This window comes from Anomaloglossus baeobatrachus, unplaced genomic scaffold (assembly GCF_048569485.1).
Source record: "Anomaloglossus baeobatrachus isolate aAnoBae1 unplaced genomic scaffold, aAnoBae1.hap1 Scaffold_452, whole genome shotgun sequence".
In the NCBI taxonomy this organism is placed as follows: domain Eukaryota; kingdom Metazoa; phylum Chordata; class Amphibia; order Anura; family Aromobatidae; genus Anomaloglossus; species Anomaloglossus baeobatrachus.
The window spans coordinates 124,985-149,657 of NW_027443859.1; the positions used below are offsets into that span (position 1 = coordinate 124,985).

At 46.8% G+C, this 24,673-nt stretch overlaps 1 pseudogene; it reads left to right on the forward strand.

Annotated features, from left to right (window-relative positions):
• Positions 1 to 11,165: 11,165 nt before the first annotated feature.
• The window catches only part of LOC142280475 (germinal-center associated nuclear protein-like), an 89,318-nt pseudogene continuing 75,810 nt past the window's right edge, over positions 11,166 to 24,673 (forward strand).

Below are 24,673 nucleotides of genomic sequence, written 5' to 3' on the forward strand. Positions count from 1 at the left end.
TTGCTGCTGACGTTCCAACGCCCGGAGCAGGTGTGCATTGGTCTGTTGCTGCTGTGCATTAGCCTGTTGTTGCTGTGCATTAGCCTGAGCCAGCTGCTTTAGTATGTCCTCCATGGCGTCACCGGGTTTGGGCTGTAGTATAGCCGCTCGAATCCAGGACATGTGCTACCGGGTCCCCAGAAATGGAAGCTACACCTCACCGGGCTGGCATGCCCGCCGATTCTCCACCATATGTGAGGTAGCGCGGTCAGCTGCGCAGCAGAAGACACGGGATCCAGGCATTAAGGTTCACAGCACACGGTTTAATGTCCAAACAAAAGTCCACCACAATATACATGTGCCTCTCCAGCAGATAACTCAGGGAGTTCTGTTCACTCCCCCACACCCGGCACACCTGCCCTCATTCCTCTTTCCATTTAACCCTTCCTTCAGCCTGTAGGGAAACAGCATTAACTCTAGAGTGGATTTACTTTCTATCATGGAGTGAGCACAACCGGGGCGAGACATACCGGCCGTCATAGATAACCCCGGTCACAGTCTCACAATATATATATGTATATGTATGTGTATATGCGCACATCCGGCATAGTTTGCGACGTCTTTTCTTGTGACACCTCCGAGCGACGCTGAATCATGAGTCGTGTACTCGTCTCTTATGTTTAAAAAATCGTTTATTTTTCTTTGCGCCGGTTGTTCATAGTACCCGGGGCAGCACACATCGCAGTGTGTGACACCCCGGGAACGATGAACACAGCTTACCTGCGTCCCGCGGCACCCGCCGGCTATGCGGAAGGAAGGAGGTGGGCGGGATGTTTTCGTCCCGCTCAACTTTGCCCCTCCGCTTCTATTGGCCGGCGGCTGTGTGACGCTGTGATGCCGAACGTCCCTCCCCCTTCAGGAAGACTATGTTCGCCGCCCACAGCGAGGTCGCTCAGCAGGTAAGTACGTGTGACGGCGGTTTAACGACTTTGTGTGACACAGGCAGCGATTTGCCCGTGATGCACAAATGACGGGGGCGGGTACGATCGCTTGGGTGACGCCCGCTTAAGGCCCAGTGGGGTGCTACATTAACACTACTGTATTGTTGTTCTAACTTATGATATGATATATGGAATGGCAACACCTGTCTGATATTATCTATATTCACTGTGAAAATCACCTCTTGCACACATGCGCTGTTGGTCTCTGCCTCACCGCTGGCGGATTGCTGTCTATGTGGCGGCGGCACGTACGTGGGAACAGAATGACGAGTCTCTGTTCCTGCGCATGCGCCGTGTCTGTCTGACGGCTTTTCCCGCCCGCGGTGTTGTGGCAAGCAACTGCGCATGCGTCACTACAGAGGATGACGCCGGCGGAAGTAGTGTAGGGCGGGCATATTAAATGGACACTTCTCTCCATCCCCTGGCCGCGCTCCGGCGTCTCTATGGAGTCCGCGCGTGCGCAGTGGCTCGGGCATTTAATGCTCGGACCCCTGCGCATGCGCCTGACTGCTTGACTGCCGGGGTTGCGCAAAGGGGGGCGTTGTGGCTGGCCCACGCATGCGCCGACTGCCTCCAGGAACTGTGAATCCTATTCGCGGTTTCACTTACCGCGGAGGTATTTAGGAGTTGCACAACCGGACACGTGCATCACCTACTACTCTTCCCCCCCATGATGAAGCGGTAAGCAACGTGCTGCTAACCACGAAACGTACGTCGCGCCTTTCTTCACCACCGGACTCAGGTAATTATGTTCCCCACATGGGCAACTTTGCCCAGCTCCTCCGCTGACATTTTGATTTCGTTCTAACATGTGGTTACAATATGTTTCTGGATAATCTTTGCTCCTATCATTCCCAGCATTGTCCCCCATTGCTACTCAGTGTATATCAGACGACTGTTATTTCAGTGTCACTACACATCCTCCACCTGCAGGCATTGTAGCTCCTTAGCAGTACTTTTGCCTTAACTATTCCCATTAATGCCTATTAGTGCATATTATAGGTCTGTCATTCCAGTGTCTGTATACCACTTGCACTTGCTTGTATTGTAGCGCCTCAATAAGGCTTTTTCTGGATTACTTCTGCCTAAACTATTCCCAGTATTGTCCCCTATTGCCCATCAGTGCATATTATACGATTGTCTTTCCAGTATTTGCATATCATTTGCACTCGCATGCATTGTAGCCCCCTACCAGGGTTATTAATATCTTTTGCCTAAACAAAACCCCCTCGCCTTGGTCCTGTTGGTCATCCTGTCAATCTGGTATCTGTTATTCATATTGTTCCACCTTCCAGGTGGGATAATCCTTTTAAGATTTAGTTGTACCAAAGAAAGAGAACAGTACGCCCTATTCTGGATCCCACTGCGTAAATTCAATTTATCGCATACTCCACTTCAAGATGGAGCCTCTTCAAGCAGTGATCTCACAGATGGATCCTTAAGAATTTATGGGCTCAATAGAGATCTGAGATGAGTGCTTACACATACCATCTACCACAGACATCAAAGATTCTTGCGCTTTGCTGAAGACCAGACACATTTAAATTTATTGCACTAATCTTCGGTCTAACAAGTGCTCTCGGAGTCGTCACACAAGTATCAGCAACATAGGCCATCCTCAGAGCCAGAAGAATCATAGTTATACTTATCTAGACGACATACTCATCAAAGGTCCATCTCATCAATCAGGTCTTCAAAGTCTGGATATCACCACAGAAAGCCTAGTTTAGACGTGTGGATAATCAACACAACAAAATCGTCCATGATTCCCAAACAGCGTCTAATATTGCTGAGTGTGCTATCTACAGGGTTCAAGCTACACTGTTCCTTACAGAATAGAAGACGTAAGCATTACTACAAGATAGTCGATTACCCATACAGTACAGATCTGTTCCTGTCTGAACTGACATGTAAATATCTAGGAAGATGGTGGCTGACTCCTACACGCTTTAGTTCAGCCAATTTAACAGCAGAACCTTAAAGAGATAAATCTGCGGCAGATCTGTGGTTGCAGTGAAATTGTGGACAATCAGTGCCAGGTTTGTGGCTGTGTACAAATGGAACAATATGTCCATGATTTCACTGCAACCACAGATCTGCCAAAGATTTATCTCTGTGTGTGACAGGGCCTTTACAATTAGCATTTATTTATATGTGAAACAAGTCAACGTAGTCACAGGTTCATCAGTCCCTAAGGTGGTGGCTACAGTCACCACTTTTTTCTACACAGTCATTCATTCCTTCCTGTTCACTAGGTAGTGATCACACCAGCCTCGCAGGTTGGGAAGCAGTTTTCCTGAAAACTTCATTCTTCAATGTCGGGAGATTTACGAAGCCTCGCTCGGGATCATTATCGTTTGCAGTCACTATCAAATTGAACAATCTGTATACTATGGGACAAAGCCATAAGCTGTACAGTATGTAATTCACCAAGGACACCAGAAGCCTGAGAGTCATGGTAAAAATATCAAGGATACTAACCTGGGCAGAGAACCACGTAACAAAGTTCAGCAGGTCACAGCCCAGGAGTAGAGATTTGGGCGGCAGATTACCTAAGCCATGAAGGCCTGACATCAGGAAAATAGTCACTACACTCCACAGTTTTTAATCAGATAAGCCAATATTGGAACAAGCCAGATGTTGACCTAATCATATCCAGAAACAACAATAAAGTCTCTGTTTGGTATCCGGCACACACAACTCCCTCACAGTGGCATCTAATGCACTAGGCAAAACAACAACTTTAGAATGCACAGCCAAGGAATTCAGATAATGACCATGAAATGGGGGTGCACACGTCAAGCAAAACACATTTTGGCCAGGAGAAACAAGAAGCTTGACCATAAAGGCACTCACTCCACAAGGTATATAAAGGGTTAAAAAACAATTTTATTTGTGTACAAAATATTAAAACCAACAATAACAAACATGACAAAGTGCACAAAGTGTGATAAAGCACCAAAGACAACAAGCAATACCCAGTTGGTCTTCCTATAAAATTATTTATAGTGAATTTTCCATAAGGTTCACAGGGATTGGATCTATATAAAAATTTGAATATCAAGCCGTTTACTTCATATCAAAAAGCACTGGAATTCAAACAATACAGTACAGACTTAATAACCTAATCATCAGAGGATAATATAGTACACTGATACTAGTACCTATAAGTCCTTGACTGGACCCCAGTTTGAGGCAGCAAAAAAAAAAAAAAAATCCTGACCCAGTAGTCAAAAGATCCAGATCCACTGATCTAAATATACACAATGTAATGATAAATACTTAGCTTATAATAAGGAAGACCTGGCCCAACGCGTGTCGCTTAGAGCAGCTTCATCAGGGGCAAGGAGTTATCATTACAGGGATTGTGTATATTTAGATCAGTGGATCTGGATCTTTTGACTACTCTCTACAGCAGATTTGTTGTACTTTTGCTATCTTGGTCTACTGGGACTACTGGGTCAGGATTTTTTTTTTTTGCTCAATTAAAGTTACAATTATCTCCTACTTCCATGATCGATTGGTCATTTGGCGCGGCTAGGATACCCGATTCTACTACTCTCTTTTATCTGCCATACCCGGGGACCTCTGCCGTGACTGTGGAGTTACATACATGCGATTATAGGTGTTGTGACTGTCACAACCCCTATAGGTGAGTACCACTATTCCTCTTGATACCCCCCCAATCTACCGGGGTAAGACCCTATTGCGCTTCTTTTTTCCACAGTTTTTTTCTATTTTCTCTTGGTGTTCTTGGCATTCCTGCGGTCAGCAGTCCAAGCCTTCCAACTCCCAGATCCAATAGATTCTCCTCCGCATGACTGGGCTCCCATTCCCGGATTCTCCGCCAGGGTCAGCGGTCGCCTCCGGATGTTCAGAAGCGTGTGGCTTTCCCTGATAGACAACGCTTGGGTCCGAGACGTCGTCTGTTATGGCTACAAGATAGAATTTTCTTCAGTCCCACGTCCACGCTTCGTCGAGTCTCATCCTTCCAAGGATCCCTCCCTCACCAGGGGATTCTTTGCGGCCATCCAGTCCATGCGAAATTCCGAGGTTATCACCCTCGTCCCCACGCAAGACCGGTTTCAGGGTTTTTATTCAAACCTTTTTGTAGTTCCAAAAAAGAACGGCACCATCCGCCCCATTCTGGATATGAAGTGGTTCAACAGTCGTGTCAGTCTCCGCCATTTCCGCATGGAGTCTCTTCGCTCAGTTATAGCATCCATGGAATCCGGGGAGTTCCTCTGTTCGGTGGACATCCAAGATGCCCACCTTCACATTCTGATTTTCCCAGCTCATTAGAGATTCTTACGCTTCGCGGTTCAGGATCACCATTTTCAATTCACAGCTCTCCTTTCAACAGCGCCCAGAGTTTTCACCAAGATAATGGCAACCGTCATGGCTATTCTTCGGACCCGGGGAATCCTAGCCATCCCTTATCTGAACAACATTTTGGTCAAGGCTGCCTCGGCGGCGGAGTGTCGCGAAAGCCTCAGGATCACCCTAGATACTCTAGCCCGTCTTGGCTGGTTGATCAACAAACCAAATTCATCTCTTATGCCGGCACAACACATCTAGTTTCTCGGGATGGTGTTCGACACTGCACAGGCAAAAGTTCTCCTACCCGAAGTCAAACACTCAGCTATTCTCAAGGGAATTCGGAACCGCCAACGCCCTCCTCCTTGCTCTCTCCGGTATTGCATGAGCATTCTCGGGAAGATGGTGGCGTCAATAGAAGCGGTGTCCTTCGCCCACTTCCATTCTCGTCCTCTCCAGGGTTTCTTCCTATCAAGGTGGGACAGGTCTCTTCAGTCGCTGGATCGCCCAGTTGTGCTCCCTCTATGAGTCAGTGAGTCGGTGGAATGGTGGAAACGTTCCCCCCTCATCTTGCACGGGAGATCATTTCTTCCCCGTCGATGGAAGGTCATTATGACAGATGCCAGCCTCTTAGGCTGGGGAGCCACATTTCAGAACCTCACAGTCCAGGGTTGCTGGACTGCGCCGGATTCGACAATTCCTATAAACATTCTGGAGCTCAAGGCGGTCCGACTGACCCTCTCACACTGGGAGACCCTGCTCTTCGGACATCCAATTCGAGTTCAGTCCGACAACGCGACGACGGTGGTCTACATTAACCACCAAGGAGGAACCCGAAGCCGAGCAGCGATGGAGGTGGTGTCTCATTCTCAGCTGGGCCGAGCAACACGTCCCAGCGATTTCAGCCGTCTACATTTCAGGAATGGACAATAGGGCCGCCGACTTTCTCAGCGGGAGAATGGTCCCTCAATCCCACCATCTTCGAGCAAATTTGCCTCAGGTGGGGGACCCCCGATGTGGACCACTTGGCATCCAGGTGGAACCACAAGGTGGAACCCGGTTTGTTTCCAGGGCAAGAGATCCACTGGCGGTCGCAATGGATGCCCTAGCGATCCCTTGGTCACTATTCTCCCTTCCGTATCTCTTTCCCCCGCTTCCGCTCATCCCCAGACTAATCAAGAAGATCAAGTCAGAAGGAGTTCCGGTAATTCTCGTGGCCTCGGATCGGCCCCGTCGGCCTTAGTATTCACAACTTGTGCACCTTCTTGCCTACGTCCCGTGGAGACTCCCAGACATTCAGGACCTTCTCGCTCAAGGACCAATCTTCCACCAGAATTCACAGTCGCTCAATTTAACGGCATGGCTGTTGAAGCCGCAGTGTTGAGGTGAACTCTTAATCAGAGATCACTAGTTGCCTACTGCCTGGCCTAATTGGTATATACCAAGTGCATGCATAAAGAATTCACACCAGACACAGTCGGATATGAAATCTCTTCTTGGTCACAGTAAAAATGGCACCGAACAGAGCGAGTACAGAGCATGCGTCCTCTTGATATAGGCTAGGGGCGTACACAAGTTCAGATATACCCATTTAGTGGGACAGTTCATGGGCTAGCCAATGGGGAGATCCGTGTTGCTGTTGATGGGCGGGTCTGACTTCAGTGGATGATACCATGGTGATGGGAGGGACGTCATCTGGTGGATCCATGCTGATGGTTTGGTCTGTGATGTCATCGGTGGCCATCTTGGCTTGCTCTTAAGAGTGACTGGCTTATGTATAGAGAATTGATTTAATTGAACACACTTCTCACAGTGCTCTATGTCCAGAGGTTAATTAAGTATTTCATCTTATGGCTATTATCAACAGCAGTAGTAACTTCCTCGGGACACTCTGACCGAGTTGTCCAAATAATGATCAGAGCACGGAAACCCTCTTCCTCCCGCATCTACCACCGTACGTTGAAGTCCTATTTCCGCTGGTGCGAATCTAATCAGATTGTGACCATGACCTTCTCCTTACCTGTTCTGCTGTCTTTTCTGTAGTCCGGTCTTGATGCGGGTCTGGCTCTCAGCTCCCTTAAGGGTCAATTGTCAGCGCTTTCCATCCTCTTCCAGAAGAAGATGGCCTTTCACTCACAGGTTCACACTTTCCTTTTAGGGGGCCGCCCATTCTGTCCCCCCCCCCCCCACCAGCCTCCAGTAAAGCCTTGGGACCTTACCTTGGTCGTGTCTGTTCTCCAGCATTCCCCCTTTGAACCCGTATAAGAGGTGTCTCTATCTTTCCTCTCCTGGAAGGTCGCCTTCTTAGTAGCCATCACGTCAATCGTGTTTCTGAACTTGCGGCACTTTCCTGCCATTCTCCCTATCTCGTCTTCCACCAGGATAAGGTAGTTCTTCGGCCAGTCCCGTCCTTTCTTCCTAAGGTGGTCTCCTCTTTCCACCTCAATGAAGACATTGTCCTTCCCTCTTTCTGCCCGAACCCTTCTTACCCTCGTGAGATTCTTCTCCACAAGCTGGACTTTGTTAGGGCCCTCCGGCTGTAAATTTCCAGTACGTCTCGCTTCAGAAACTCAGATTCTCTGTTCGAGCTTCCATCTGGTCCACGGAGAGTCTTCCCGCTTCCAAGTCCTCTATTACTTGATGGATCCGCTCTGCCGTCTTGGAAGTCTACCGGGTAACAGGCAGAGCACTCCCACTCAGGATTACGGCCCATTCGGCCTGCCACCAGGCCCCAGCGTTGCAGCTTTGCAAGGCAGCAACCTGGTCTTCACTTCACACCTTCACTAAGTTCTACAGGGTTCACACCTATGCCTACTCAGATGCGAGCCCTCGGTGGATGGGTTCTGCAGGCTGCAGTGGCTCGAGGTCAGCCCTGAGAGTGATAATATACCCACCCATGGGACTGCTTTAGGACGTCCCATGGTCTTCTGTGTCCCCCAATGAAGCGATAAATAAAAATAGATTTTGGGTACTCACCGTAAAATCTTTCTTGGAGCCTTCATTGGGGGGATACAGCACCCGCCCTTGTGTTGGTTACCTGTTACTGTTGACGGTTGATAATACTGTTGACTTTCTGTAAAATTGTTTGTTATTTCGTATTATTTTCTCCTACTGCTTTCTCACTAACTGAGGTACAATTGCCAGTTGGTGGGTGTATACTGCATAGGAGGAGTTAACCTTTTTTGCATAGTGTCGCCTCCTAGTGGCAGCAGCATACAACTCATGGTCTTGTGTCCCCCAATGAAGGCTCCAAGAAAGAGATTTTAAGGTGATTAGCCAAAATCTACTTTTTTGCCTAGTGTCACCTCCTAGTGGCAGCAGCATATACCCTATGGTTTCATGTGTCCTCAAATGAAGACTCGGAGAAAGAGATTTTACAATTAGTACCCAGAAATCTTCTTTTTGGAGACATGTTGATTTATATGCACTAGTCACTTTAATGTAAGATCTTGTCTGTATATATGCAATTCTGATGTGACTGTACCCCTTATAGATTTATGAGTTTGACCATGTGTATATCATGTATTGTATGCCCATTTCAAGTCCCTCCCTCTGTTATGTTATTAAGCACCCAATTTTTATGTGTATTCACCAGAGCCCCTTCTCCCACCCCCCCCCTTATTTTGATAATAAAAATATTTGCACATTGTACTTCCTTTCCTCCTGTTTTTCATACAATTACAAATGTAGTATAGTTCTCCTGATATATAGCCATGTTTCTTACCTCATGTGCAGGGCATTGCAGCTTAGGTATTCATGGCAACTTACTAATTGTCGCTACATGAGTGGATGTAACCATGGATGCCGAAGCTGCAATGCCCTGCACATGAGGTAAGAGAAACACCACTTGTTAGAGAACAATACCCATACCACACCAATAAATATATGAAAACCACTAATAATATTGTATAGCAATCATAAGATTATAATAATCAGTGTGGGGGTATATTGGACCAATAGGACCATTCGGATTTATATATATATATATATATATATGTATATATATATATATATATATATATATATATATATATTCCCCAAAAAAGGAAACTGAACAAATGGTCATAAAAACACATTTTCTTTATTAATATTAATTTAAAAACAATTAAACATTTTATGCATATACTTTTTAAAAAACACAACCATTAGCTGGAAGAAAAGGGCGTCACGAAGATAAATGTATGTTTAAACATACAAAGATATGGGTAAAGTGCAAGGGTTAAGGAAGGTTGTTTAAATGTAATTGTATGTAAGAACATCAAGCACTAGAGAAAGTGTGGCCAGAGGTCATGCCACAAAAAGTCCAGCGCCTGTTGCCACCAAAGCAGCCATTATAACCAGAGTAGTTTACCCAGACGTCAGATTACACGTGAAAGTCATAGAGGGAACCAGTTCTATATAACGACAAAACAGTCAGTGTCAGAATCTAGCATACAAGATAAGGCAGAAAAGGGGTTAATGCTGCGCATCAGCCAAATGAAGACGTATAATGTTGATGAAGATGAGTATTCTTTTATTTCATAGGTCTACGCGTTTCAAGGTGACAACCTCTTCCTCAGGACCAATGCATCAACAACAAGTCGACTTGTTGTTGATGCATTGGTCCTGAGGAAGAGGTTGTCACCTTGAAACGCGTAGACCTATGAAATAAAAGAATACTCATCTTCATCAACATTATACGTCTTCATTTGGCTGATGCGCAGCATTAACCCCTTTTCTGCCTTATCTTGTATGCTTATCCACGTGGGGCTGCAGCAGACGCCATTATCTCATGCGCACTAGTGGTTGTGACTGTCACAACTGATCCAGGTGAGTGTATATTTTCCAGGTGTACCCCACTGATCACTTTGGTGTTACACTATCAGCGCTCCTTATTTTCAGATCTAAAGTGTCAGAATCGACACAGAGATACACATGGTAGTGAAATATTTACCAGGTAGTTAGTGGAGTACTGGTTCCTAAAGCTGGGTTTACACACTGCAACATCGCAAAGGACATCGCTGTAACGTCACCGGTTTTGTGACGTAACAGCGACCTCCCTAAGTCTCTGCTAAGTCTCTGGTGAGCTGTTCAAACAGGCAAACCTGGCCAACAACTCAACAGCGATCCGGACCTGCAGAGCGACCTAGCTGGTTGTTGGGGGCGTTGATAAGCAGCCTTTTGAAAGGGAAGTTGCTAACAAAGCCTCTGCAAAGTCTTTCACACACTGAAACTTTCCAGCGATGCATGCTGCACAGCTGGAAACAAAGGACCTAGGAATGGTCCTGAACGATTTGTAGCGATCAGCAACTTCCAGCAACTTCACAGCAGGGGCCGGGTCGCTGATAGGTTTCACACACTGCAACATCGCAAACAACATCGCTATTGCGTCACCAAACCGGTGACGTTACAGCGATGTCGTTTGAGATGTTGCAGTGTGTAAACCCAGCTTAAGTTTAACGTGACACCCACACCCCCACACATGAGGTAAGAGACATAGCTATAGTAGGCGAACTATATTACATTTCTAATTGAAGGTATCTGCTAATGTTATTATTTTTATTACATCTACATATTGGGATAGGATCTTGAAGATGGGAATTTATGATTTTTAAATGCATGAATTTTTAGCTAAAAAGCATTTGAACTTAATCACTCCCACTAAACCTGGCAGATAGGATTTCAATGCTATTTACCTGCTGATTACCACTCTATGCACTGGTGTAAATTGTATTTTTGTAAGAAATAAGTTCCCTTTAATGTTGCTGAATTGAGAACTGTCACAGTACAATACTGTCTAGATAGGATCAACCTTTCTTGAGATTTTAATCTTACATTTCTATATGTTTCTTAGGTGTACAAGGCGCAAGTTTTCTTTCCTCACAAACCATGAACAATAGCAATGTGTTCGGTGGACAACAAACCACAAACCCCAATACACAAAATCAGAATGCAGCTATGTTTGGGCAGACAACATTATTTGGCCAAAATGCAACTGTACAGCCTGCCCCTGCATTTGGACAGCCATCTACTGGCCAGTCAGCCCCTATGTTTGGACAGCTCGGTAACAACCAGTCTGTTTTTGGTCAGAATACTTTAAGCCAATCTTCTTCTATCTTTGGACAGACTAATTCTGTTCAAACTACTCCAGCATTTGGCCAGGCAAGTGGTGGACTGTCGGCCCCTACATTTGGCCAGGGTTCTTCTTCAGGGACACTGTTTGGTCAGGCTCCTTCTGGCCAGTCTAATTCTATATTTGGGCAGGCCACCGCTGGGCAGTCTGCTCCTACCTTTGGGCACACAGCTAATACATCAGTGTTTGGACTAGCAACATCTGGACAGACAGCTCCGCTGTTCGGACAGTCCAGCTCAGGGCAGTCTGCTCCTTCATTTGGACAATCCACTAATCAGTCGGCACCTGCGTTTGGGCAGGGCACGTCTGCACAGTTTACGCCAATATTTGGGCAGAGCACCCCTAGTCAGTCACCACCTGTGTTTGGACAGACAACATCTGGTCTAACCGCTCCTGCATTTGGCCAGGTTTCTTCTGCTCCATCTGCACCAGCCTTTGGACAGGTTACAACAGGACAGTCTGGCTTTACCTTTGGACAGACTGCTAATAATCAGGCTTCTACTACTTTTGCACAACAGCCTTTGGGACAAACTGGTCCTGTGTTTGGGCTGGCAACTACCGGACAGTCATCTTCCCTCTTTGGACAGACAACCAATACTCAAACACTACCTGCATTTGGGCAGACTTCTACGGGGCCACCTGCGCCATCGTTTGGACAAAGCAGTAACAATCAATCATCTATATTTGGACAAATTACTCCCAGTAAATCTGCATCTCCTTTTGCCCAAGTACCATCTAGTCAATCTACATCTCTCTTTGCCCAAGCGACTACTAACCAATCTGCATCTTTCTTTACACAGCCTACAACTAGCCAGTCAGCCTCCCCCTTTGGAAGCAATACTTCTATATTTTCCCAGGCAACATCTGAGTCATCAGCAGCATCTAGACAGTCTGAGGATGGCTCAAATCAAGGTCCACAATTTGGACAACAATCCGCTAGTAATAGATTTTTGTTTGGCCAGACACCCTCCAACCCGACCCAGACACCTATGTTTGCGCACAATGTGACTGGACAAAGTTTTAGTCAGGCAGGTTCTACGCAATCTGGGCCAAATAGTAGTAGCCAAGTGTCTGCATTTGGACAGGTAAACAGTGGACAAAGTAATATTTTTGGTCAGTCTCCTGGCTTCCAACCTCCATTTAGTAAGCAAGAATCTGGTTCTATCAGTGCACAACCATCTTCTGCATTTGGAATTGCAGAATCTGCACAAGTTAGCAAGACAGCAGCCACTGAGAAAATGTAAATTTTTGGTCAGTCCTCAAATATTTCCACTGTGCAGACTGGAAGTGTATTTGGTACCACGACACAAATAAGTACCAGTTCTAGTGCTGCGGACTCCACTTTTACACAGGTAGCCTCCAATTCAGAGCACAGTTTCAAACCTCCCGCTCATACAACTTTCAAACCAATCCTACCGGGAGCAAATAAATTAGATGAAACATCGGCATCATCTTTTAGCATGTCAAGTAAAAACGAGTCAAAAGATCCACCCCTATTTGGAGCTCCTACAACGTCATCGACATCTGGGAACATCAACTTCTTCTCTATGTCTTCAGAGAAGAAAAACAAAAGTGAAGCAGGAACACCCAGACCTTCATTTGCAAGTGCCAATAGTAGTTTTACTAGTTTTGTTGAAGAGCCAAGAAGAGAGGAGGGACAAAAAGGAGTAAAAAGAAAACCGGAGTATGATCGTTCACCACATAGAAATTATGTCGCCATCTCAGGTGAAGCTTCTTCAGATCCCCATAGCGAACATCCACCTGTCAAGAGGGCTGGTCGATTGAACCGGGATTTAAAAGGAGGAGCAAACATCTATGTCAGGAGCTTGTTTGATGTTGTAAAAAGTCAAATGAAAACTCATCGGGGAAAAGAAATTAAAAAAACAGATAACGTTACTCCACAGGCCAAGGTGACCGATGCCGATTCTCCATCAAAAACTCAACCAATTGTAAGACCAATTTCTACTCCCAATCAAACTGAATCTGTTAAAACTAAGACAAAAGAAAATTGAACCAAAGCACATCTCGTATCAAGAATCAACGCCACTCCATATGGCACATAAAGTTAAGAAAAAGAAATGGAGCTTGAAGGGCCAATATTGTAAAAATATCAAAGTTTTTATTGTACAAAATTCATATAAAAATGGTTACAATCATTATGGAAAAGTGCATATACGGTGCTTCATAGAGGAAAAGGTGAGTTACCACACATTAGTGGGAGAGCAAGAGTGATAACACCCCAAGTAAATATAAGGAGGCAAAGGGTCATAAATAATTTATGAGTGGCTAGCTAGTGACTATGGTATCTCTGTCCTAGTAATGACCATGATTCTATATAGCTCAATCAGCATAGATCTATGGAGTAGGACACAGATATACCAAAAGTAAGACTGATCAAGACCACCCTGACTGGACACATAAGGTTAAATAGTCAAATCGGCATAAGTCCGTTTTACAGTACAGGGGTCACCAATACAAAGCCAGACACATAAAGAGGACCCTAAATACCCATAACTTACACATGATTAAAGGGGCGAACACCAGAGCGTCCCACGACAATGTAACGAGCCTTCCTGCCATCCCCATAGCGAACATCCACCTGTCAAGAGGGCTGGTCGATTGAACCGGGATTTAAAAGGAGGCGCTAACATCTATGTCAGGAGCTTGTTTGATGTTGTAAAAAGTCAAATGAAAACTCATCGGGGAAAAGAAATTAAAAAATCAGATAACGTTACTCCTCAGGTCAAGGTGACCGATGCCGATTCTCCATCAAAAACTCAACCAATTGTAAGACCAATTTCTGCTCCCAATCAAACTGAACCTGTTAAAACTAGCCCAGCGAGTTTATCAAGTCAAGTGACTTTTAATAAGTCCCATTTGCAAGGTACAGGTCATACAACATCTACCAGAATGGTTTCCTTTTTGCGGCCAAACCAGCAAGGATCTCCCAGAGACTATTCTTCACCTGGTCCTAGTGAGTTGATACCTGGAAGAATTCGACCCTTACTGGAAGAAGGTGAGCTGCTGCCTGAAATTCAAGGTGAGAGCTTTTTTTTCCAAAAGTACATTTTCTGTTATATTATGTCCGTAACCAATTATATTATAAAAAAATAAATCCTGAACTGTAGCGTTGTCTGATATTGTCTTGGAGGCTACACAGTGCTCAGATAAAAATCTGTTACTGACCCTCCACTTTTCCAGCCAGTCTTTGTTGATGGGCTGCAGTGGTGACGTCACAATTACAACAGACATGATGGCTGCAGTCAATCCTTCGGCTCAGTGTCTTGTGTCTTCATGAGCATCACCACTGAGCCCTGTGATGTCACTACCGCAGAGTGGGGAAAGCATCAGAAAGCTGCACCTGCGGAGGGTTACTAACTTTAATCTTATTTTTCTCCTAGAGTAAACCTATACACACACCATTTTAGAATGGGAAAACCCTTATTTGTCTGTGTCATTATATATGTCTCCTTCTTTTGTAAAGTCTTGGTTTTTTTTTAACAGCTATCCCCTCAAGCTCTGTGGCTAGCAAAGGAGAACGTTCTGCTGGTGCTCAACACACTGTTCCAGTCTCCCCCAGTGAGATGACCACTTTTTTTATTAGGAATGTGCCTAATAAATTTAATAAAAAAAACATCATGGAGGATTTCTTTAAGAAATATGGGAAGATTCTGCGTATAAACTGCAGGATAAAGCAAAAAATGGCATCTATCCAATTTAATAACCATGTGAGTAAAAAAAAAAATAATAATATGCTTATACCATTGATTGCAGCGTCATTGGTTAAAGAGGTAATTTGGTTTTGTATTGGGATCTGAGTGAGGTTGGTGACATCACGTTTTTACATATCTCCCAGCTTCCAAGCGTTAGTGATGGGTATCGTGCACCTGTTTTATTCATTTAAATTCTACAGATTCATCCCCGTGATTCTTTCACAATTAAAGGATATTGAGGAAAAAAAGTAGTTTAATCTGCGCTCCTGCAGGAAGGGATCCAAGTACACAGATGCAGTTTATGGGCCGTTTATTCGACGCTTTTGAAAGTAATCCAACTTCTTCATCAGGATTTCACCATGTAAGGCTATGTGCACACAGTGCATTTTTCTCGGCGTTTTTGCCCGTTTTTCGAGTGCGTTTTTGTTCAGAACACTGCATGACTTTGCTTCACTAGCAAAGTCTGAGTTTTTTTTAGCTACGTTTTTGTGGTGCCCACAAAAATGCAGCATGTCAATTTTGTTTGCGCTTTTCACTGCGTTTTCCTCCCATTGAATTCAATGAGATGTTGAAAAACGCAATGAAAAACGCAAATATAGCTGCGTTTTAGTGCGTTTCTATGACTAAAAACGCAGCTATAAACGCAAGGGGTGGGTAGTACAGTGACATGTACAGGAAGAGGATTCCTTCTGTTGGTAAACACAGAAGCGTGAATTCTCCCGGTACTGCCACCGGAGGTGGAAGGAGCTGCGAAATCAGAAGTGAATGATAGAAAAAGAAAATGTCATATTCACCTGTCTGCAGACTCCCGACATGTCTGCTCCCAGCTCCTCTCCCGGTACTGCCACCCTTGCTCCGGCTGTGTGCAGACTCCCGGGCACGTCCGATAGCTGCAGGACCTGGCGATGATCAGCGGATGCGGTCACCTGACGCATCAGCTGATCGTATAAGTCTCGCGGTGAGGCCAGCTTTTTACCACCCGGCCGGCTTTTAAACAGCTGATGCGGTCAGGAGACTTCATCAGCTGATTACCGCAGGGTCCTGCAGCGATCGGACGGGAGTCAGCACAGAGATGTGTAGTTTTTTGTTTTTTTTTCCTACTGATGCATCAGCTGATTGTATAAACGCCGTTTATACAATCAGCTGATGTGTGATGTGATTCACATCCTTGAACCTGACACATCATCTGATCGCTTTGCCTTCCAGCAAACTGATCAGATGATATTGGATCTGGATTGGATATCGCGGGACCCTGACCCAGGATTACTGCGGAGGGGGGTCTTCTTTATATCAATAAAGATGGGAGTCACTAATTGTGTTGTGTTTTATTTCTAATAAAAATATTTTTCTGTCGTGTTTTTTTTATCGTTACTAGAAATTCATGGTGGCCCTGTCTAATATTGGCGTGACACTATGAATTTCTGGCTTAGGGCCAGTTGATAATATACAGCTAGCCCTAACCCCATTATTACCCAGCAAGCCACCCGGCATCAGGGCAGCTGGAAGAGTTGGATACAGTGCCAGAAGATGGCGCTTATATGAAAGCGCCATTTTCTGGGGCGGCTGCAGACTGCAATTCGCACCGGGGGTGCCCAGAAAACTTGGGCACCCTGTACTGCAGATTCCAATCCCCAGCTGCCTAGTTGTACCTGGCTGGACTCAAAAATTGGGCGAAGCCCACGTCATTTTTTTTTTGTTTAATTATTTCATAAAATAATTGAAAAAAAAAAAGGCTTCCCTATATTTTTGGTTCCCAGCCGGGTACAAATAGGCAGCTGGGAGTTGGGGGCAGCCCGTACCTGCCTGCGGTACCTGGCTAGCATACAAAAATATGGCGAAGCACACGCTATTTTTTTTTTAAGGCAAAAAACTCCTGCATACAGTATTGGATGGAGGATGCTGAGCCTTGTAGTTCTGCAGCTGCTGTCTGCTCTCCTGCATACACTAGTGGATGGAGCATGCTGAGCCTTGTAGTTCTGCTCCCCCTGCCTCTCCCTCCAGAATGCAGTCCTGGATGAAGCATGCTGAGCCTTGTAGTTCTGCAGCTGCTGTCTGCTCTCCTGCATACACTGGTGGATGGAGTATGCTGAGCCTTGTAGTTCTGCTCCTCCTGCCTCTCGTTCCTGCATACGGTCCTGGATGGAGCATGTTGAGCCTTGTAGTTCTGCAGCTGTCTGCTCTCCTGCATACACTAGTGGAGAATGAAGAACATATTGAAGAAGGAAATGACATCAGACATTTTTTTTTCAACAATCTTTAATGGCATTGTTCACTCATAAAAAAAAAAACAACATAAAAATGCAGTGAGTAAAACCGCAGCAAAAAATGCACAGAAACGCATTAAAAACACATGCTTTTTTTTGCTGCGTTTTTTTGCCACGGGTGCATTTTTGTGCGTTTTTTGCGGCAAAAAACGCAGCGTCAAAAAAATGCAGTGTGTGAACTTGCCCTAACCAAATGGTCCTTGCAACAGCTGCCACACCATCCAGATCTCATCAGTGTTGCGTCTTCACAACCTCACAAGGAGAGCGAATCCTGTTTATTCTCCCCTGTCTCCTTAGATAAGACCCTTTTGTTTGCTCTGCAGCTTTCCTAGAATCATTCTTGCAGAATTGTAGTTTGATTAGGAACTATAGGCCTGATTCAAGAGCAATAGACCAGCGCTATTCACCCCGGTCTTGCTGAGGGGCTGTACTGGAGTCAGACTCTCCTCATTTATCAAGACCACTAGACCAGCATTGTTCACCCCTATCTTGTTGAGGGGCATGCCTCTTCCTGGATCAGTTCAGTCAGAGAAGTGGCGCGAACCTTTGTGTACGCCTTGCCCTAAATCCTACCCCACTCCCTGCTAGCGTTAGTTTTGTGGTGTAGCAAACTCCACGGCTTGTTGTCATGCCCCGGCTCTATTCACTTTGTTTCTAGCTGAAGAAAAATAGTGTGAGATGACAACACCAAAAGCTGCAAAATTTTTTGCCAAAACATGACAACTTTTTAAAACTTTACACCAGTAGGCATGAAAAATTTGAGAATCGGGCCCTATTAGTACACTTACTAACCAAACCTTAGTGGTTTAGTCCTCTTAGGCAGGTAAAACATATGTATTTGTAAATCTGTATACATAAGGGTATGTTAACATGGCTTTTTTCTTTTTTTTTTTTTTTAAACCTTGTTTTGATCAGATTATCTCAGAAAATTGCCTTAAAAAACCCCTCCAATCTTCCTATTCTTTTTGATGTAAAAGTGACTTGCTTTTCATAAGTTCAGGCTTTTGAGGGTCTTTTAACTTTTTTCAAAAAAAGTGGGTAAAAGAAGTGAGCAGACCATTCTTCGGGCTTTTTCTGCTAGGAAGACGCTCCAAATGTTACAATACAAGTCAATAAGAAGGCTTAAAGGGAACCTGTCACCAGTTTTTCGGCCTATAAACTATGGCCACCAACACCGGGCTGTTATATACAGCATTCTAACATGCTGTATATAAGAGCCCAGGCCGCTGTGTAGAACATAAAAAACACTTTAGAATACTCACCTAACAGTCGCGCTACGGTGTATTTGGGTCAGATGGGCGTCTCTGTTGTCTTGTGCCGGCGCCTCCTCTTTCGGCCATCTTCGTCCTCCTTCTGAAGCTTCTGTGCATGACGCATCCTACGTAATACACACTCGCCGGTCCCGCGCAGGCGCACTGCAATACTTTGATCTGCCCTGCTCAGGGCAGATCAAAGTGCGCCTGTGCAGGACCTCAATGCCGGCAAGTGTGGATGACGTATGACGCGTCATGCTCCCCGGCGACAGAAAAAGGACAACAAAGATGGCCGAAAGAGGAGGCACCGGACAACGGAGATACCCATCTGACCCAAATCCACCGCAGCGTGACCATTAGGTGAGTATTATAAAGTGTTTATGTTCTACACAGCGGCCTGCGTTCTTATATGTTAGAATACTGTATATAAGAGCACCGGTGGTGGTGGCCTCAGCTTATAGGCTGAAAAACTGGTGACCGGTTCCCTTTGAAAATGGTTGGAAAATGCCTGGAGATTTTTCTTGTTTTAGCATTTTTTTTTGCAGAAAAAAATGCATGTTTTATTGTTTATAAAGTAAAAAAAACACCCCCTCCAAAACATTTATATAGAGTAGCAACAAGAAACGTTAAAAAGTTGCTTCAGGTAACATTAACAAAATGGTAACCAAATTCTTCAGGATTTGAAAACAAAAAAAAAATCTGTTTATTCCTGAAGTGGTATCTGCATGAAAAACTTGAAGTTTTCACTTGCTTGAAAAAAAATTAACTTATTTAATGATTTTTTTGGGAAAAATAGAATCACATTTGGGATGTTGTCTATGTCTTTACAGAACTCTGCAGCTGTGGCCAAGAAATCAGTAAAAGAACTATACAAAGACGCTGTTGGTTTTTGGCAACGGAAAAAAACTAGTGAGTGTTTAAATCGCCTCATTTATGTGTTAGATGTATGTACCGCCATGTGGCGCCACTGTATAGAATCTAATTATTAAGTTAGTATGCAAGAGAAACAACACTTTTATTGAAGAATCTCAATCAAATGGCGTGGAATGGAGCAGACATGATTGATATACAGACATACAGGTGACATATTACAGTTCTAGTGTTAGAGCCATGATGTGCCTGGGCTCTTAATCTCTGTAAGGCTAAGTTCATGTGTCCTGTAGTCATCTGGTTGGGAAACTGATTTCTGCTGGATCCGTTGTGGTTTTTTTTTTTGTCATGGGAGTCTATGGACAACATATCCATTAATGGATTGCTATTTAGACATCCGTTGTACTTGCATTTGTAACGGGTCTGTTGTTTTCTTAACGGATCCATTACAAATGGACGATAAATAGTAATCCATTAACGGATCCATCCCGCATAAGTCAATCAAACAGGTACAAGGCACTCTCAAGGGTTAATTTTCATATAATTTATTCCAAAATAGTTTTAAACGTGTGACGTTTCAGCCACTAGGTGGCCTTCATCAGACAACTGGTATCATAAACTGTCCAAAATTGGACTGTCAAGGCAACGGTGTCCACCGCTATGCTGTGGACGCAGCATAGCGGTGGACACCGTTGCCTTGACACTCCAATTTTGGCCAGTTTATGATACCAGTTGTCTGATGAAGGCCATCTAGTGGCTGAAACGTCACATGTTTAAAACTATTTTGGAATAAATTATATGAAAATTAACCCTTGAGAGTGCCTTGAACCTGTTTGATTGACTTACGGTTTGGAAACCAACAAGTGCACCTCGATATACCTCCACTATATTGGCTGTGCCTTATCCTTTTACAACCATCCCCCGTAGACTCCACATGTTAAAAACTGATCCGGCCGACATCCGTTATTTAACAGACAAAAAAGTTGTTTTTGCAGAATTTTTTTGCTAATAAATCCATGATAACGGATGGTTGCAGGACCTGTGAACCTAGCCTAATACTTCATATTTCTTTGTCGCTCCATTGGGAGACCCAGACAATTGGGTGTATAGCTTCTGCCTCCGGAGGCCACACAAAGTATTACACTTTAAAAAGTGTAACCCCTCCCCTCTGCCTATACACCCCCCCGTGGATCACGGGCTCCTCAGTTTTATGCTTTGTGTGGAAGGAGGCACACATCCACTCATGCATTCTCATAACTTAGTTGTCGGTTGGAAGAAAAGTGGACCCCCACGGGGTCCCCGGCATGCTCCCTTCTCACCCCACTATGTCGGCGGTGTTGTTAAGGTTGAGGTACCCATTGCGGGTACAAAGGCTGGAGCCACATGCCGTTTTCCTTCACCATCCCTTATGCGGCTCTGGGAGAAGTGGGATCCTGAGCGGTCATCCATTTGCTGGGACCGTGCTCTATCCGCAGCCCCTGGTGGAACCTGCCGGACCGGAGCCTTTTCAACCCTAGGGATCGGGCCCTGCTACTTAAAGGTACTCTGTGTCCCCTTCGGGGACTGTACAGGGAGCGCACCTTCTTCCCGGAAGCCGCGGTAGTCGTAACACTGAGGAGACAGGTGGACTTCCGCGCCGACCGGGCCTGCTTGTCGGGCGCGGCCTCAAATTTAGTCCCCGGCTTCAAAGCGGCCTAGTCGCGAAAATCCCGCCCCTGGGCCTGCCTGTCAGGGGTAAGGCCGGGATTGCCGACATGATGTCGGATGTGACGGCTGGAGCATCCTGCATGTCTTCCTCCCCCCTCACTGGCCACTGTGGGGACCCCAGACGGTACCCATTGCGGGTACGGAGGCTGGAGTCACAGGCCGTTTCCTTCACCATCCCTTATGCGGCTGGGAGAAGTGGGACCTGAGCGGTCATCCATTGAATGGGACCGTGCTCCATCCGCAGCCCCTGGTGCTACCTGCCGGACCGGAGCCTCTTCAACCCCAGGGACCGGGCCCTGCTACTTAAAGGTACTCTGTGTCCCCATTGGGGACTGTACAGGGAGCGCACCTTCTTCCCGGAAGCTGCGGTAGTTGTAAAACTGAGGAGGCAGGTGGACTTCCGCGCCGACCGGGCCTGCTGGTCGGGCGCGGCCTCAAATTTAGTCCCTGGCTTCACCGCGGCCTAGTCGCGAAAATCCCGCCCCCGGGCCTGCTGTCAGGGGTAAGGGCGGGATTACCGACATGACGTCGGATGTGAGGGCTAGAACATCCTGCATGTCTTCCTCCCCCCTCACTGACCACTGTGGGGAACTCAGACTCCCGCTCTTTGCTGGTGCCGCCCTCGGCCCCACTCCTCCCCTGAGAGCTCCGGCGGCCATTTTCTGGCATTCTGCCAGTGGGTGCTTCTCAGGGGAGCTCAGGGTGAACGCAGCACTCAGTGCTGGTCCCCCTAGGGTGCCGGATACATATGTATATATTATATATATTTCTGTTCGGACAGACTGTATACCCTTTGTTCAGGGGTGCAAGCACATTTACCTTCAGTGGTCTCTCTCCTAGGAGACAACAGGCACAGGTTTTTCTCGCGGTCTGTACCTCTTGTGGGGTTATGTTACCTGCGGGATCCACCTACCCTCACTGTGAGCAATGCTGGACTCCTGCCTCGCTTGCTCAGCCGGAGCCTCGGGCACTGGTGGGCCCCTCGGCTCATGTAGACCCCCCTGCAGGGACAGAGTCACCGGTGTTGGCCCTCAGTCATTTTCATATGATCAAATGGTCTTCTAAGCTCCTTGAGGCATTGCAGTCCAGACCGGACCTTTCACAGGCCCTGGCCCGGTTAGCTTGTTTCATTCAGGCCCCGCTTGGTTAGCGCCGCAGCGCGCTCCCAGGTTGAGCCCTAGGTCTCAGGCGGAGGACTCCTGCCCGGACCGCAGTCCAAGGCCGGCTAAGCGGTCTCGCTGGGACTCTTCCCCGACTTCCTCACGCTGCTAGGATCCCAGCTTGAGGACTCTTAGGAAGACGAGGCGGACGGGGGAGCTCAGGGCTCTGGCCCTGACTTCACCCTTAACCTTGATACTCCTGAGGGGGACGCCTTAGTAAATGATCTTATTTCGATCCATCATCCAGGTGCTGGTTCGCTCTCCTCCGCCTCCTCCTGTAGAGGAGTCGGCTTCTCAGCAGGAGAAACACCAGTTTTGGTTCCCCAAACGTACAATACGTTTTTTGATCACTCTAACTTCAGGGATGGGTTAAACGTCACACTGACACGCGTTACCCCTTTCCATCTGACGTCGGTAAGAGTTGGGCTCATTCTCCCAAAATGGATCCTCCAGTCTCCAAATTGGCTGCTAGGTCCGTGGTGTCTGCAAATGGCTCATCCCTGAAGGATGCCACTGACAGACAGATAGAGCTCTTGGCGAAGTCCATCTATGAGGCCACGGGCACGTCTTTCGCCCCGGCCTTCACAGCCGTGTGGGCTCTCCAAGCAATCTAGGCTTGTCTGAAGGAGTTTAATGCTGTCACATGGAATTTTGCTCCGCATGTTCCGTCTTTGACTCTCGGGCATCAGCCTTTTCGTCCTGCGACATGAACGCCGTCCGGGACTCCACTAGCCGCACGGCTGTAGCATATGCTAACTCCGTGGCAGTTCGCAGGGCCATGTGGCTGCGCGAATGGGAACCAGACTCGGCTTCAAAAAGGTTCTTAACTGGTTTACCTTTTTTCTGGCGACCGTTTATTTGGCGAACGATGGGATGTTATTATTAAGGAATCCAAGGGAAAGGTCTCCTCCTTACCCCAGTCCAAACCTAAGAGACCTCAGCAAAGAAAAATCCCATCGAGGTTTCGGTCCTTTCGTCCCTCCGCCAAGCCACATTCTTCTTCGTCCAACAGGCCGGAGAAAGGCCAGAGGAACTCATATGCGTGGCGGCCCACGTCACGACCCCAATAGGCCGCAGGGGGCACTGCCTCCAAATCGGCCTCCTCATGGCTCTCGGTCTACCCTAGCCGCATCCCCGGTCGGTGGCAGGCTCTCCCGCTTTGGCGGCGCCTGGTGGCCACAAGTTCAAGACCGATGGGTGAGAAACATTCTGTCTCATGGTTACAGGATAGAGTTCAGTTCTCGTCCTGCGGCTCGTTTCTTCAGAACCTCTGGGCCCCTGCTCAGGTGGCGTGTCAACACGTTGCTCTGGGACTCTCCATGGACAAACAGCTTTCCCTGCAGGCGGGGGTGCAATCACTTCTTCGGAGTCAGTCACACCCCTTAAGGCACCTCATGCACTTCCTGGGGAAGATGGTTGCAGCTATGGAGGCAGTGCCGTTCACGAACCAAGGCGGCACTCGCAGTCGTCAAGCCTTCCAGGAAGTCCGGCGGATTCTGCAGTGGGTGGAAACCACAGGCTCCACCATCTCCGCAGTTCACATCCCGGGCGTAGAAAACTGGGAAGCAGTCGTTTTTCAGTCATCAGACATGGACGCGTGGGAATGGTCTCTGCACCCAGAAGTGCTTCAAGAGATCCATCGCCCCTGAGGAACGCAGGACGTCGATCTCTCAAGGTCCCGGCCTTCATGGCACGGTCTCAGGATCACAGACCTCTGGCAGCGGACGCTTTTGTCCAGGATTGGTCGCAGTTTCGACTGCCTTATGTGTTTCCCCCTCTGGCGATGCTGCCCAGGGTACTACGCAGGATCAGGTCCGACTGCCGTCGCGCCATTCTCGTCGCCCAGACTGGCCGAGACGGTCGTGGTATCCGGATCTGGGGCATCTTACGGTGGGTCAACCGTGGGCACTTCCAGACCGCCCAGACTTGCTGTCACAAGGCCCGTTTTTTCCATCTGAAATTCTGTGGCCCTCAACTTGACTAGGGGCCATTGGCCCCTGACTCCTAGAGTCTTCAGGGTTATTTCAGGATGTCATTGCCACCACGAGACAAGCCAGGAAGCCAACGTCCGCCAAGATCTATTACAGGTCTTGGCAAGTCTTTCTATCCTGGTACGCTGATAACGGCTTTCCTCCATGGCCGTTTACCTTACCCACATTCCTTTCATTCCTACAATTTGGAATGGACAAGGGTTTGTCCCTCGACTCTCTCTCTAGGGCCAAGTATCCACGCTCTCCGTGTTTTTTTCTTTCAAAAGCGTCTAGCCAGGCTTCCGCAGGTCCGCACGTTCCTGCAGG